This window comes from Lonchura striata, chromosome 12 (assembly GCF_050655825.1).
Source record: "Lonchura striata isolate lonStrDom1 chromosome 12, ASM5065582v1, whole genome shotgun sequence".
Taxonomy (NCBI): Eukaryota; Metazoa; Chordata; class Aves; order Passeriformes; family Estrildidae; genus Lonchura; species Lonchura striata.
Genome location: NC_140714.1, coordinates 3090679 through 3104400, shown reverse-complemented (window position 1 = coordinate 3104400; position 13722 = coordinate 3090679). Strand labels below are relative to the sequence as shown.

General features: G+C 45.9%; 1 protein-coding gene across 5 annotated transcripts in view; it reads right to left on the bottom strand.

Moving 5' to 3' along the window:
* LOC110475079 (contactin-3) overlaps positions 1-10374 on the bottom strand; it is a 103688-nt gene extending 93314 nt beyond the window's left edge. For 2 of the 5 annotated variants that reach the window (XM_021538960.4, XM_085590292.1), the window contains exon 1: positions 9939-10095. The gene's annotated coding sequence lies outside the window, so the exon portion shown is untranslated. Of the gene's footprint in view, positions 1-7552; positions 7632-9938; positions 10096-10261 lie in introns of those variants that run through there. The other 3 variants (XM_085590290.1, XM_077786187.2, XM_085590291.1) reach the window with 3 other exon arrangements.
* Positions 10375-13722: the final 3348 nt, after the last annotated feature.

Sequence of the window (13722 nt, the reverse complement as noted above, 5' to 3'; positions counted from 1 at the left end):
CAAGGAACAAACCACACATGCTGAATAGATTTTGGAGTGATTAGCATACGATGTGGGGAATGGGATGTACCAAAATGATAAATATGGATTTGTATTTTGTGTATTCAATACTTGTATGGATAAAAAGACTCTGTAATCACCTGGAAGGCACGGTGTGGATTTGGGAGCTATCCCACACACAATAAACACACACTTTTCTAACTTTAAACTGTTAGAGAGTTTTTGTCCGTCACAGTTGGATATTGGTACTAGATCAATATCCATATTTTTTTAATAAATCAGCATCGGGACAGGTGCCCAGAGCAGCTGTGGCTGCCCCTGGATCCCTGGCAGTGCCCAAGGCCAGGCTGGACAGGGCTTGGAGCAGCCTGGCACAGTGGAAAGTTTCTCATGGATGGGTGTGGAATGACCTTTAAGGTCCCTTCCAACCCAAACCATCCTGGGATTCTCTGTAAGTTCACTGTGAGTTAAACTTTACAAAAGGAAAGAGTAAATGTGTTTTCCACCAGCGCAACATTAACGTTTCTTTTGTGAAAGTAAGAAAACCACACCAGCTCTCTGCTGCCATCCCTGCTTGTATGTCAACCCCTCTGCACAGGTGCCATTTAAGCAGTTAAAATCACTTTGCATAGGAATAAATCAATCTGAGAATGGAATGTCCATTACCACCTTTAATTAGGTTTATTGGACAAGCTGCTGAGCCTTTTGGAAAAGAAAAATGTGGATCTTTACCAATCTAGAATTAAAAGAAATTTGCATTAGAATTACAGGCACTTAACTGTCTCCAGTGCTTATTCTGGGAAATAATGCACTTCAAATTTTTCTGAAAATACAGAGGAACTGCTGATTCCTCTCTCCCTGCTGCAGGGAGCCAAGGGCTGGAGAAGATGGCCCTTCTTACAATAGTGTAAAGAGGCATCAGGACAGAGGAGACTTTTTTTCTTCTGCTTGTTTTGCTAGGTTAACTGCAGGGAAAAAAAAATCATTTTTATGTTCAGGGTGTTGTTGTATGCTCCAAATAAAAACTCCAAGCCCAGTTATCTTAAAAAAAGTCACTCTGGACTATTTTCTCCTGGACAGAGAACACCCTTGGGCACTAGAAGTATGTCTATGTCATTAGGGATTTATAAGTATGGGACATGTAATTTTTCAGGCTGGGAACACCTACTGTGACAATGCCCAAGCTTCTCAAAAAGGCAGCAGGTACCAGGTGAGGAATTAAAGACATTCAATGACCCAGATCAGAACTGATGCCTATTCTGCATGAAGTAATCAAGAATCCATCCCAGAAGGAGAACAGACTGGAGAAAACTCCAGATTTCATCCCAAACTCCAGCACAGTTTTCTATCTGTTTCACACATTTTACTCCTGTGTTTTTATTCTGTATCCACAACTACACAAAGGTCTGGGAGCTTTTTGTTCTCTCAGGATGCAGAGGCAGGAGGAGATGACTGAGCAGGTTATCAAAATCTGCACCATCAGGATGCTCAGATGCTGGTGGAAGAGAGGACTGTGTTAAAACAGATCAACAGGAGAAGCACAAGGTGGTGGAGCTCTGCAACTTCCTTAAGCTGCTCAGCTCCTGATAAGGAGCTTATGCAACTTTCTCAACTCTGGAGAACATCCAGCAAGTGATGGCAAACAGTGCTCAGGTTAAGTTACGCCTGGGACAGACACTCCAGAAGTCATTCTGCCCTCTGACCAAGGAAAGAAGCAAAAAATCCAAGTCCCCATCCAAAGAAAATCTGTCCAGGAAACGTCAGGTATGGTTTAGTAGAGGAGATGAGTTCCATGTTTACTTTCCTTGATGTTTCCCTTGCATGACTTGGAAATGGCACAGAAGCTCCAAACCAGCTTCTGAGACAGAGATTATTTCACATTTCTGAGTGGAGCCTGACTATGAAGAAGCTGCTTTGGGGAGGTACTTTTGAAAGCAGAAGAGCTTTAGAAAGGATTTTAAGCTCTGCAGCCATTCCAGTCACCAAACACACCTCCTGAGGGTTGTTCAGGTTCTTCATCTGGAAATAAACCTGGAAAGAAACCTATCACCCCACAATGGGCCTCATCAAGGGTATTTATGGGACAGGACAGGGACCAGGTTAAAGCCTTAAGGACTTCCAACAGGCTTGATTAAATTCCATCCAAGCTGGGAACTGAGTGAGTAACAAACAGGAGAGAGATGTTCCAGTCCTCTTTGGCAGGTGTTGAAGAGAGCGAGGTAAAAAGCTTGGAGAAGTCCTTTTTTCACCTCAGTGCCTTCTGGAGGGGCACCAAATGCCATCACCAACCTGCAGGGTGTCACTCAGCAGTCAGGGCTCAGCAAACACCCCAGGGCTGGCATCACTCCTCTCTGCAGGGCTCTGCCTCTGAAGAGGATGGGGCCTTCCTCACCAAGGTCCAGCTTATTGCAGATGTTTTGTAGGAGGACAGATCTGCAGAGTGACTTTCCAGTCTCCAAGTGCACCTGGTGGAAGGCTGGGACTGTCTCATCTCAGGATTTCAGTGTGTGAATCACAGCTCTGTGGCAGGGAAGAATGTGCTGCAGAAAAAAGTGCCAAGCAAAATCCACAATCTCCTATCCCAGGAGCAGAGGGCATGAAACTCTAATTATCCTTCATTTAACAGTTGCAGAAGAACAGCACTGTTAGATGTAACACCTCCTCTGTTTGCATTTTAAGCTTATTGAGGAAAAGAGATGTTCCAAGAGACTACAAACTACAGCTTTTAAAGCATTAGAAACACTGCTCTTCACCAGGGCCACAGCAATTTTTATTTTCTTCAGCAATACAATAGCGAAAAATAGTCAATGCGAGATTCAAAATCAAATAGCTACAAAAATTATAGTGAGAAATTGAAAAACTGCAAGATCTGTAACCAGATTAAGCTCCACCACTAAAAGGAAAACTACCATGTGTATGCAGCCAATTCAACAGCTGCATTTGATTCTACAAAGAGTTTGCCAGCTCTGTGTAAGGCTTCACTGCTTTTTCCACTATAATTTCAACAGGATTTTTAGACCAGGAAAGATGTGACAATCAACGAGAGGAAAAGTGCTGTGAGAGCCCCTCAAAAATGGGGGGGAAGAGGAAAACAACTCTGGTTTATATTAATTTAGCTCCTTCTAGGATGAAAGCTAAGTCAAGAGTAGGAAAGAAGTCAATGCCCAAGAATGGGAAAGGGTTACACATGAGCAGCTGCTGCCCCTCATCTTGTCCAGAAGGATGAAAACCCATTTAAGTGCATTTCCCCACAGGCAGGCAGGCATGGCACACAACTCCTGGGGGCTGTGAATGCAGCCCTGCACTAACACAAGTCCAGGAAAACTGGAATTCAACTCCAACACACAAAACTAAAAGTTTTCAGCATGAATTTAGCCAGCCTACCTCTACCTTTTTTTTCAGAAAGTCATTAGGGACAAGTAAATCAAAGTAAATCAAGGTAAATCTTCCTTCTCTTAGGATCAATGACAAGATCTTGAGTCTAAAACAACAAAACATTTTCTGTGGGGTGGAAAGCTCAGAGTGCAAACAGATGCTTTTCATACACCACTAACAAACACACAAACATAACAGCTCTGCAGCATCAATAAATCTTTATCCAAAGGAAGTGCACACTGCTAAAAACATGCTCTTAAATGCTCAACTGATGCACTTGAAGGACTGCAAACCATAGAAACCTGGGGTCTTCTACTGACCTTAAGTCAGAGAAAACTGAATTAAGAACTGATTTAGCAGTGCAAAGGAAAGCACCTATGTCAGGGTAGATGCTAATGGTCCTTCATCCTGTTTCCTTAGAGCATTTGTTTTTAGAAAGTGTAAAAAAGGTCACTGTTATTATTTAATTGTCCTGCAGCCTGTGCTTGAGCACACAAACTTCAGAGGTAAAGAGGTGCTGGTGGTCAAGCAGTGACCTGGCAGAAATGTTCCCAATTACACCCTGCTTTATAAATTACCCTGGCAAAGCAAACATGCATATACAGCCTTTTCTTTTTATTGTCATTTACAACCTACACCAGCACACTGGGCTGAGATGTTAAATTACCCAGGGTGCTGCAGAGAGCTCTCCTCCCACTCTGCTTTGCCCACACAACAACCTGCACCACATTTGCAGCAGCAGGCACCAAAAAATTCCCATTAAACAAAGAAAAAGTCATCACAGCAGTGCTGATATTTTAGTGATGAGATTTTGGTGTGAAAACTGCACCACACCAAGGGCTACTACCTGCTCCAGCATCTCACAAAAATCAAGTATCTCCCCCCGTCTGGCAAAACCAGACCCTGCTTTTATGGGTTTACAGTCCAACTATCCTCAAGCAGCAGGACAAGTGGGACAGACACATCCAGGTGACTGCACAGAGCTTTAAGGAGGCAAGATAAAATTAAAGTATTTTGCAATATCCAGGGGAATAAACAGTGGTTCCTGCAACAACCGTACCAGCTGAATTTGCTGGTTTCCCCCTGTAAAACACTCCACAGTAATAAGTCATTAGAACAATATTTTTCATCTTGCACATTTCACCAGGAATGCTAAGAGATGCCAACTTCAACAAATGGAATGTCTTCAAATGCAGAGATGCGTGATCCTTCTGCAAATGAACTATGAAAATCTGTATGCTTGCAAGCTAAACAGAATTTATCATTTACTGATCCACCCTGGATTGGATTAGACAGGAATTGCTCCTTATGTAGTCAAGTACTGCAGTACACTGGAAATTACTGTCCTGACCTCAGCACAAGCAAAAGGAATGCTGGACATGCTTCACATTAAGCCAGCCTGTGGAAAACCAGTTGATTTTCCCCACTAGTTTACTCCAATGAGAGGTTTACATCGACAAACAGCTGTAATTTATTATATTTTACATTTCACAAAAGGCCTGAGCATGTTGAGCAGTAATACTCTTCAGAATTGTCAAGGCCTATTGAAGTGAAATATGCTTCCCACATCAGGAGCATGGCACTGTGATTTCAGCAGCGCTAGGAAAGCAGTAGGATGTTTTTTTTTTTTACAGAGTCAGTAAAAAAAACAGGAATAGTGAGAGTTTTTAGAATAGTTAATACCAGGGTAGCTCATTACTACTTGTAAATGTTGGTGGAAAAAGAATCTGGATTTAACCTTAATGTTTCAACAAGGCTCAAACCACTTTTTCAAAGCTACAGTCAAATTCAAGATTTCTCACTTCTCTGTTTAAATTGAGTGCACAAATGTGTCTTTCCTCAACCACGTATCTCAAAACCAAGGGGAAAGGATAGAGAAATAGATCTATAGGGATAGATCTATAGGGATAGATCTATAGGAATGGTAGCTTGCAGTGCTGTGTCCATCACCCCTCAGACAGAACAGCTCTGGACTGCAAAGCTTCCTTTGTGCACTACACAAGGGACTTACAAGGGTTAAAAACTACTTTATTTCATTTTCTTCCTTTAAACCCAGTGTGGAGGGACTAATCTGTGACAGATGAACCAGTTTAGCTGGACTGGTTCTGCAATAAGCTGGGCTCAGGAAAGCTGAGAGCTGCTCAGACCCCTGCTGAGCCCTGCTCCACCCTGGAACTGCAGATTTCGGGGAGCACAAGGGTCCCCAGGGTCTCAGGGAGGTTGGTGCCACTGTCTTTAAGTCAGATTTCCCTTGCACAGAGATTTTTTTTCCAGCTCCTTCCATCACAGGCAGCGCTTCCCCTTCAAACTGCAGCTCAGAAATGCATTATTTGTATTTGCCAGCAACCAAGAACTGCCTGACAAAAAGAACCCCCAGGACAAGTCTGGTCACTCTGCTTTTCTCCTCCTATTACCACTCACTCCAAAGCCTTTCACAGCTCACAGTTCATTTTCTGGGAGCTCCCCCCCAGCCTGGCAGCTCTGCAGTCCAGATTTTAAGCGTTTCATGAGTCAGCCAAACACAGATAAAGTTCCCTCTGTGTGCAATCAGGATTAAGAAAACACTAAAATACATGTCCAGGTTTCAAATCCTGGCTGTTCCCATTAAATGGGTTTCTCCAGAAGAGCACGGGCTGAGCACAACTTCAGTAGCTCCCACTGCTGCTTCCCCCAGCTGGAAGTGCAACACCTCTGCCAGCTAATTAATTATACTTTACATTAATTAAAAGATAAATTTTTCAAGAGAAAAATACCTGGATGTTATAATCTGGGGAAAATTCCCACATCAGCTGTGCCAAATGAAAGTATTACTTACTTTAAGGAATATTATTATACTTTATTACACTTAAAAAGTGAAACTTTAGGGGTATAAAACTATCTGCTCTTTAAAAATAAAGCCAGTTCTGTAAACACTATGACCTGCATTTTAATTGGTATTTTCTCACACCAAATTTCAACATGCAGATTTTAACTTTACACTAATAAAATACCAACTAACTCCATTATTTCATCAGCTGCCCACCATCTTTCAATCAAGAAGACTGAGAATCCATAAGATTTTTGAACTCCTGCCACTTCCTCTCACTCTGTATTAAGTCTTTTCTTTGTATTAGACAGCACACTAAAAAAAATAAATCAATATATAGTAAATTTCAGTTGACTGTAGTCAAAGCTCAAAGGTTTTCCCACCCCTTCCAACTCTTGTTTCCCCAACAGTGCTCTCCTGGGTACACTTCTGTTTAAAAGGCCATCAGCTCTCATCTGGTTTTCATCTGTCTCAGCAGACCAGAGAACTGTGTGGCTTTTTGAGGTCTGGATCAGAAAATCAGAAATTTCTCAGCTTATGCCAACCTCCAGCCTTTACCTAATCCTTCCCTGGGTCAAAGCACATTACAAGGTATCACTGATAATTATTTAATTTTTTTTTTTCCCCTGCAATTTATTTTCCTACACCACATGCTACAAAATGTGGACCATCAAATCTCCACTGAAAAGTTTGGGCTACAATTCTAAACAGCTTCCCTAAATCAAAGGTGGAGATGTTGCACAGGAGGGAACTACAGCTCTTCCCATTGCATTTTTCTGCATTCCAGTTGTTTTTCAATGGGCTAATCTCTGACTGAACTATTCCTGGTTTGGCTGAGAGAGGGAAACTTCAGCTGTAGAGCTTCAAAACCAACCAAAAAATACCTGAAGCAGGTATTGCTGTCACTGCAGATATATTTTAAAGACAGCAGCAACAGAGCACCAAGAGAAGTTCATTCTTCAAAGTTTTGAAGAACCAAAGCATTAGGTTCCTAAGCTTCTTCAAACAAAGTTAATTTCTGAGTATCCTGCCTTTTAAACCATTTGGACAGCTCCCATGCACAACAGGAGCTCAAGCAATGCTTGCATCACACAGGTCCCTTGAAAAAGGCATTTCTCATCAGTCGTAACTCCAGTAGTGCTCAATGTGTGCATGCATCCCAGGGGACTCTAATCCTTTGCTCCCAACATGAACTGGGAGTTTATGGATCTGACAGCACAACAAGACAGACCTAGCTCCAAGCTGAGCACCAAGAAGGACTAATTTTTACTTTACAGATGAACAAACTTCCCATTTTCCTTGATTTTCTAGTAAACCAAGACCAGGCTTTTAATTATTTCCCAGGTCATCCAAAGCCAGGGGGATGCTCACCTCCAGCCCCAGTCACTCCTCATCAATGATCACTTCCCGGTCTCTGCAGGTTTGCTGGCTCCTCAAACTCCTCACAGCACTGTGAATACACAAAAAATCTTCTTTGCAGACTGCAGTTAATCTGTGTCTTCTGGTATCAGAGTAAATCCTGATGATCCCTTCCATACATATAAAACCACTGGCTTGTGTCACTTGCAAGACTCAGCCTCTTCCAGGAAGAACAGTAAAAAGATTGAATCTATTTGCAGAAACCTCCCGCTGCTGTATCACAACAACATTAAGATAGTTCTTATGGTATTGCAATGGGAAAATTCCCACAAGAAACACCACAAAGAACATAAACATAAACAACATCAAAGACAGTGAAGCTAGCTCAGAAAAAAACAAACAACCAAAAACCACCACCCCTGCACAAGTGGTTGGAAGCATTTGTTTGTGGGTGGAAACTTCAGAAGCGTTATAGGAAAGTGACAGGAAAATATGGCATTGCTCCTTAGCTACGGTGATGTGATTTTAGGGATTTAAAGAACAAGTTGTGTTTAGGTAAGTTTGTATTTCACATCCAGCTCAGGGGTTTGCAGCCAGCTGCGTGCATGCTCAGATTTCTGGACAAGACCCCAACTTAGGGCACCAGCACCACAGGAGTCACCACCAGAGCTTGCCACCACCCCACAGCAGCTCCAAACGCCCCCAAAATCCAGTGGTTTAACTTTCTTAACACAGAAAAAATAAACAAGCAGCAAGATCAGCTAGACAGCCCCTACCTGTTCCATTCACTGAGGCGACATCCACGAAAACCCACTCTGGAAAAACCCCACAGCCATTGGCAGCTCGCAGACCCTGTGCAGCACCTCCCACTGCTTTATTCCAGAAAACAGCACTGCTTCCAGCGCCAAGCCTGCAGCCCAAGCATCCCCTGCCGTGCAAGGACTAAGAGACAGAAGCAGGAGTCCCACGGATCTTTGGGAGCCCTGGGAAGAGCCAGGGAGGCAGGACAGAGCTCACAGTGCCCTGTGCCTTTAGTGCAGCCCCAACACCAAGTGGGTTTTGGCAAGAGTTAAGCACCTTCACCAATCCTTCCCCCCCAAATGCTTCCACAAATGCATTTGCCAGATTACTATGGGAAGTCTCTTGCATGATAAACAACTTTCTGGAACAATTCCACACGGGTAGTAACACGCTTCCACAAGTTCAGTGTTTCCATTCCTGATTTTAGTATTTTGCTCATAATTTCCCATATACATCTAAAAATTACACCACTGAACAAGCCTAGCATGCAGCTTAAGCTGGAGCTCAAGTTTCTCTTTCCAAATACAGCGGTCAATACTTTGGAGAGTTTCTTGTCCTTATGGGCTTGGTTTTGATTTTTGCACTCCATACTGACATTATTCCCCCCGTGTAAAACACGACAGCTAAAAATCAGTATTGATTCCTGTATTGTGTCAATGGCAGCAATAAGGTAAACCTAACTAACCAGTTCCCACCCAAGGCTATTCCCGCATCCCCAGCGGGAACGGGCTGATCTCCCTCCGACGCATCCAACAAGACGGTGCTTGGATTTGGGTTAATCCCAGCAGGCACACCGCTGGGCTGCCAGCAAGGTGACACACCACGGCACGCTGGGGACACCAGCGGCTCGCCCCCAGCCAGGCAGGAGCTATCCAGTCCCGGAGAAGGCAGCTGAGCGGCGGGGAAGGACAGCGGAGCGGGCGAGCGCCGCTGCGGGAGCGGCTGTGCCCAGCCCCGCTGCGCTCGGCCGCGGCTCTCCGCGAAGTTCCGCCGTGCCCACGACTCGCTCAAAGCCGAACGGCCGCGGGGGACGTGCAGAAAGAGCGAGATTCTCATTGGAGACGGAAAGGAAAAAGCTTTTCGGCGAGCGGGCACCGGCGTGGTGCGCTGTTTCAAAGCAGCGGTACCAGAGATGGGGGCGAGCTGCCGTGCGCGCCTTCGCTCATTCGAGACAATTAGCGCTTAATTAAAAGCAAACCCAGAGCCGCCCAGCTTTACAACTTGAGCAACTCCAGGCTCAAGAAGGATCCTACGGGGGAAGAAAAGCGCAAACCCCGCGGCACGGCTCAGACGGGCGGCAGCCGCACGCTCCGGCACCGCCGGACCCGGAGCGCATCCCCGGCCCTGGCGGAGCCACGGGCGGAGCCCCGGGGACAGGCGGGCTGGGGGGACAGCAGCTCCCTGCAGGTGGCCGAGGAACCCCGCAAATGCCACCTGCCAGCATCACCCGAGCGGGCAGCGGCTGTACCGAGCGCCCGTGCCTGTCGCTGCATCCCCGAGCGGTCTCCGCGTCCCCGGTGCCGCTCGCCCGCTCCATCCCCCGCGAGGGATGCGTGGGGCTCGGCGCTGCCCAACTTTGTTGCCCGAAGTTGCCCACCTGCAGCCGAGCCGTTCCAGCCGCCGCAGCGCCGTCCTCGCCCGCGGTGCCAGCGCCGTAATCCTGCGGCTCCCGGCGCCTCTGCCGGAGCGGCGCTGGCCGCGCTCCCGGCGGCGGGGCGGGCCCGGCCGATCTCCCGCCCACCGCTCGGAACAGCCCAGCCCGGCACAGCCCGGCACAGCCCAGCCCGGTACAGCCCCTCCGGACCCAGCCCGGTACAGCCCAGCCCGGTACAGCCCCTCCGGACCCAGCCCGGCCCGCCGGCGCCGGGGATGCTCCGCCGGCGGCGGCCGCGGCTCCCCCGAGAGCCCCGCTGGACGCACCCGCTCAGGGTGGATGCGCTGCCGGGGAAAGTTGAGGCGTTATGGCTCAAATAAAAACTGCATCCCGTTTCTGGGCTGGAAGCCCAGGGAAAGAGTCAGGTTCGCGTAGGTCGCTGTGCAGGAGCCGGATGGAGGTTTTATTGGATCTGGCTCCAGCTGATGGCAGCATTAGAGATGTGTGGTGTAATTAAGGCTGAGCAGAATTCCTCTAAGTTCCTTTTTTACCTGTATTATCTTTCAGCATCCCAAAGAACACTGAAGTGTTTGTTATAATAAAGTGTGCATTAGGTCCCTGTGTCTCAAAGTTGAAGACAGATTTTACCAGAGATGACTTTGTCTCAGAGCCACAGTGGAGTGTTGATTTAAGAGTCAATCATAGCACCACAGACTGATTTGGGTGGAAAGGGATCTTAAATACCACCCAGTGCCACCCTTGCTATGGTAAGTACACCTCCCACCATCCCAGGCTGCTCCAGCCCCAGTATCCAACCTTGGGCACTGCCAGGGATCCAGGGGCAGCCCCAGATGTTCTGGGCAGCCCAGATGTTCTGGGCACCCTGTGCCACCCTCCCAGGGAATGATTTATTCCCAATCTCGCATCCAGCCCTGCCCTCTGGCAGTTTAAACCCATTCCCTGTCCCTCATCCCTTGGCAATTGTCTCTCTCCATGTTTCCTGCAGCCCCTTCCGGCCCTGCAAGGCCACCCTGAGCTCCCCTCAAAGCTTCTCCTGCCCAGGTGAACAATCCCAGCTGTGCCAGCCTTTCCTGCCAGCAGAGCTGCTCCATCCTCTGATCCCCTGGAGCCTCCTCTGGGCTCCTCCAGCAGCTCCAGCTCCTCCCTGAGCTGGGATCTTCCCAGAAGGGAAAAAAGACTTCATGGCTGTCGTTTTGTACACAGAGGAATTCTGGACAGGGTGCTGATGCTTTGCTGTCATGGCATAAGGACGAAGGATGTGAGGAGAACAATTTGCTTCTTCAGCAAATAAGATTTAAGTCACTGTCACCTCCGTTTCCCTTCCTGTCCAGTTGTGTCATGAATTATTGAAATGTGCTGGCTGAGAAACAATGACATCTCCTCTGGGGATAGCAGAGACTTGACACAGCATCTGTTGACCCAGACTTGGTGCAGGAGCCCTGACCTGAAGAGATATCCTTACTTTTCCATGCATCTACAGTTTTATAACCAAGAAATGTCCAGCACAGAAGTGTAGCCACTTCTGTAATCAAATGTGGCACTGGTCTGAGGAAGGGATGTCAAAAAATGAATTATCTCAGGAAAACAAGATGCATTTTTAATTGGCAGAGTGTGATCACATCGGACTCGTGGAGATGATGGAATTACAGGGATTTAATGACCTGCCATGGGCTGAGCTGAGGTTTGTAGCAGCGAGGTCCAGCTCAGCCCTGGCATGGGGCAGGAGGATGCTCCAGCCTGTTTGGGCTGGTGCAGCCCAGTCTGAAAACTCCACCACATCCCTGCAACTCCACTTTGGGCTTTTGCCTGGAAGATATCACAAATTCCAGTTATTATTGCACTAATCCTTAGCTAGGACTGGGGCCAAGCCTTAGTTCCCCAGCAAGCTCCAGCTCACAGCGTGGTGGCTGTGGACTCCTCGTGGGGCAGTGGCTGAGCACGGGGCAGGAGCAAATCCCAGATGCAGATTTGGGGTTTCCTCAGTTTCCTCAGCTTCCTCAGAGCTGTGCTGCTCACGTATGCACAGCCCCCGAGTCTTATGAGAGCTGACAAGGTCGGGGACCTGTGGCACAGCTCTCCACGTGGAAATAGCAGCTTTAGCTGTGAAGGCCATCCTGAGAAGGATAGACTGTATTTTTATGCTTGACCAACCACACAGGCCATTCAAATTTTAAAAATGCATCCTGCAGCTTGCCTTGCCTGGTGTCCTTTGTCACCTCCAGCCCAGCCCCATCTTTAGACTCCTTTGGCCAACTAATATATTTTTTCAATTTCAGCTAAGTCAAGGGCTTCAAATTCCAGTCATAGGCATCAAGTTTGGCCACATAAAAGATACTTTTATTTTAAGTTTGTCAGACAGGCGCTTTATGAGATTGTGAGGTTGAAAAGATGACTCTAATCTTTAGGATGACAAGTTAAAAAGGACAAAACTCTTTCTTCCCCTCACTTATTTTCCAACAACCCAGGCATGCAGAAATAGTGGGTTTGTAAGTGCTTTTCCTGTATTCATTTCAGAAAACACAGCAAAGGTGCAGTATCACCATATACTTGCTGAAGGGAAGCAATTTGCAGACAGCAAATTCTCTGAGGTTACCTGGAATGTTTTCACACAGCCCCTGAGCCTGTGCTGCCCTTCTGCCACCTGAGGCTTCTGAACCCACTGCAATATTCACCTTCCATAATAACAACTGAATTACCAGTCTCACGCTCCTTCCAGCTAATGATTTTTTTTTTTTTCATTTCCACTTGTCATTCAGACATCTCTCTGAAATTACATGTGAAGAACAGCAATGCTTCTACTCTAGTGTTGTCTAATTAAGGCTTCCTAAGAATCAAAGTGGGAAAAAAAACCCCTGCACAGGTGTAAGTAAGTACATGAAGATCATATTTAAGCTTCCCAATTAATAATTTCTTTTGAAGACCTGGCTTAACCCTGTCCATCCTGATGTCAGCTGTAGACCTAAAATATTAATTGAGCTTTTGCTCCTATTAACTACACCCTCTGACTGTTCTCTGCTTTAGTTGGTGTGTCCATTTCCAAGCATTTTTTTCATGTTCATCTTTTCACCACACGGATTGCCCACATAACTTTTGTGTCCTGCTTTGACAAACTTTGTTTTTTTTCAAATTTGAGATGGGAATTTAGCCATCAGTAACTAGCAGACTCAGATACACGGTAAATTCCTCCAGAAAAAAAAAAAAAAAATCAATCAGTGTTTTTGTCCCAGCTGCTTTAGCTTTTGAAGAGTTTCTTTCACCACTGGCAGAAATACCAAGAAATTCACCTCAAGCCTAAGCAGAACTTGGTTTGCACAACATCTCTAGGATATTACCAAAGTGAGATCTTGCCAATGGGGCTCAATGGATCATTAGTCTGGTCTTACCACTGACAATCACTATCAGTTTCAATTAACTGAAACAGCCTAGAAAGTAGAATATTAAAAATAAATTTAAAACCTGATGAAAATTTCGTTTTCAGTCCTTTTAGGTATAAAGATTAGAGCAGCCCACCTTTTCCAATCACACTTTCAGGCACAATAGTGTCAATGGCAAAAATATATGGACAAAATATAGATGCAGTTAAATGAGTAGAAAATCAACTCGTTCCAGTAATACCTATGGGATTCTTATTTAAAGAAAACTCTTTAATGTCAATTTAATCTTCCTAATTTTTAAGTGATGCTTCCCTCTGATACCAACTAATCTGAGGCCTTGATCTGCAGGCACAGTTAAGAGGTTGTGCATTTCTATCAAGATCGAGGTCAGC